We start from the raw sequence: 3,454 nt of genomic DNA, 5'->3' as shown, positions 1-3,454 counted from the left end.
GAGCAGCAGGTCGGAGGATTCTTGCCCAGCCTTACACCCTAACAGAACGTGCCCTGCTAGGTTCCGGATGGGACTGGGCCCCGGCACCCATTTACTCTGAGCTCTCCCTCTGCAGTGGAGACGTCTGACCCTCTTCATCTCACCGTTGTGTTTTACCAGCACCTGTCTCACCTGGATCCACAGGCTCCCAGCAGGACGGGAGTCTTTCCTCGGGGTGAACCATGCCTGAGCCACACATAGACCTGGGTTGGATATTCAGATGTGACACTGGACTTCAGAGTTGATGCTGGAGTGAGAGAAGACTTTGGGGACTGCTGGGATGGAATGAATGCATGTTGCATGGGAGGAGGACATGAATTTGGGGGCTAGGAAACACAATGCTAGGGACTCAACTGTGTCCCTCCAAAACCCACGGGCTGAGGCCTTAGACTGTCCGGGCTTCTCTAAGAGAATACTGTAGACTGGGAGGCTTACAAACAACCGAAACCTGTATCTCGCAGTCTGGAGGCTGAAAGCCCAGCATGAAGTCACCAGCAGACTCAGGATCTGGGGAGGGGTCCCTTTCTGGGTCACAGGCGGCATCTTTTCCACGTTGCCTCACATGGTGGAAGAGAGAGCGAGGTCTCTGGATCTCTTCTCTAAGGGCGCTAATTCCGTCGCGGGGCCCGCCACCCTCATGATCCAGCCACCTCCCAGAAGGCCCCACCTCCTACTACCATCACCCGGGGATCAGGATTCAACATAGGGATGTGGGGGTTGGGGAGACACAGGCATTCGGTACATAGTAAAGCTTTAACTCCCAATGTAACTGTTTTTGGAGATGGGGCTTTAAGGAAGGAATTAAAAATAAATAGGCCGTAAGGGTGGGGCCCTGATCCAAGAGGACCAGTGTCCTTATAGGAAGAGACACCAGAGTGCTCACGCTCTCTGTCCCATGAAGACACCATGGGCGGCGGCAGTCTGTGAGCCAGGACACGGGCCCTCACCAGGAGCCAAGCTGGCGAGCCCCTTTATCATGGACTCCCAGCCTCGAGAACCAAATCCCTGGGAGGGAAATTTCTTTGGTTTAAGCCACTCAGCTTATGGCATTTTGATATGGTATTTTGCAGCCTGAGTAAGACGAAGCCACTGACTAAGTCAGAGAGACTCAAAGCCAACAGAACAAGCTGACAAAATTACCAGTCAGGGGCCAACTCTCCAAACAACACAATTAACACAGCTGAGATGCATTACCCGTTTAGCGTTCTGCACACACTCAACGGCAATTGAACACGCCCTCTTTTCAAGTGCACGTGATTACAACTGACAACTGTTAAGTCATAAAACAGGATTCAACGGTTTCAAGGCACTGAAATCCCTCCGTCTGTTCTCTGACCACAGTGAAATGAAGCTAGAGCTCAAGAAGAAAAGATAACTAAGAAACCCCACCTTTTGAAATTAAGCCACACACCTCCGAAAAACTCATAGCACAAAGAAGAAATCCTAACAAAAATGTAAAAATAGTTCCAACTGCATGAAACTGAAAACATATTGATGTACTGTTGTTGCAGCTAAAGCCATTCTAGAGGAAAATTCAGTTTCTGATGCATGTGTTAGAAGAGGAGAAAGGTTGAAAATCCATGACCTAAGCTTCTACCTCACAGAGGAAAATAAATCTCAACCCCTCCCCCACATGAATGACAAATCCATTCCAGGGGGGACGCCGGTCCAAGCGCAAAGGCTCAGGCAGTATAAGCTACAGCAGAGAATGCAGAAAACCTTCATGGTCTTGGAATAGGCCGATTTCTTAAACAAGACACACAGAACGTACTAACCTAAAAAAGACAAATAATGTCAAACTGGACAACATGAAACTTAAGGACTTCTGTTTATAAAAATACTCTGAAGAAAGTGAAAAACAAGCCACAGAGTAGAAGCCAGTCACAAAATAAACACAGCGGTGCCTTGGTAGTCAGCAGCCCCAGAACCCGTCAAACCTGCTACTGGTGGCATGTTGGTGATAAAAAAGGTGTCAGCCCTCGGTGCCATTCACCACTCAGTGCACTCGCTAGCACCCGTATGAGTCACGTCGCCAGCCCACAAGAGAAAATGCTTTATCAGTCGTCGCTTGCTCGCCTCTCATCAGAACGAATTAGCGATGGATCCCGAGGTACCAGTGTATATGATACAGGACTCCTACGCAGATTCCATCAAGAACCTCTGCAAAATTAGCTGGAAAAAAAAAAAACAACCCTAATAGTAAAATGAGCCAAAGTCTTGAACAAGCACTTCAAAAGGAGGGTAGCCAATGAATGGCCAATGAACACACGAAGCGGCATGGGCCATCGAGGTAATGCGATCACACCCACACACACCCCAGAACGGGCGAAATGAGAAACACATGACAGTCGGTGTTGATGAGGGTGTGGACTTTGAAAAACTGTCTGATCATTTCTAGGAAAGCTGAGCTCCTTAGCGTATACTCAGCAGAAGCGTGCACCAAAACACACACACAGAAATGTTTACATTTGCACCAGTCAGAACGGCCAGACACTGGAAACAACCCAACCGCCCGCCACCAGTGAGCCAGACACATAAGCTAAGGTGCATTCGTACAGTAGAACACTGCACAGCGATGAGAGGGCGACCCGCTCACTGCACAGAGCTCACGGACGGTTGTCACACACACACAGTGTGAACTAAGGAAGGCAGACACAAAGGAAGACCGTCTTAGACCACCCGGGGTGGCACACCAGAATACCAGACGGGGCGGCTCAAACAGCATTTATTTCCTACAGCTCTGGAGGCTCCAGTCCAACACCAAGAAATCAGCCCATTTGGGGTCCCGTGACAGCCTGCTTCCTGGTTCATAGAGGACCACCTGCCTTCTCACAGCGTCCTCACGAGGGGCCAGGCTCTCTGGGGTCTCCTTCATGAGGGCACTAATCCTATCGTGATGGACAATAACCCTAACGACCCTGTCACCTCTCAAAGGCCCCCGCCTCCAAATACCACCACACTGGGGGTTAGGATTTAACACACGAATTGGAGAACACATTCAGTCTGTAACGAAATGCATTAAGTCCATTTGTAAAATGTCCAAAGCCGGGCAGGAGTAATCTGTAGCGCTAGAACCCAGGCATGACCCCGGGGGTGGGGGATGCTGCTGAGCGGAAGGGGCACTTGGGGGCCTCGGGTGTGTGGAAGTGTCTTGCCCGCCGTACCGGTTACGTGTGTCCACGCTGTGACATTTCATCCACCTGCACACCCATAACTTGTGCAGTCTGAAGTATGGATATTTCAGTAAAAAGTTAACTGAAAATCAAAATCCCACACACAGAAAGTCATGGACGTGTCCCCACTGGCGTGGGGGTTCCTGCATAACGTTAGATGAGAAGGGCTACAGAGCGCTGCTCGTAGTGCGAGCCCATGCTTATGAAAGAGCGCACAGGCAGAGAGCAGATGTACACGAACA

Source organism: Phyllostomus discolor, chromosome 2 (assembly GCF_004126475.2).
Source record: "Phyllostomus discolor isolate MPI-MPIP mPhyDis1 chromosome 2, mPhyDis1.pri.v3, whole genome shotgun sequence".
NCBI classification, from domain to species: domain Eukaryota; kingdom Metazoa; phylum Chordata; class Mammalia; order Chiroptera; family Phyllostomidae; genus Phyllostomus; species Phyllostomus discolor.
Note: the sequence above shows the minus strand (reverse complement) of the source record.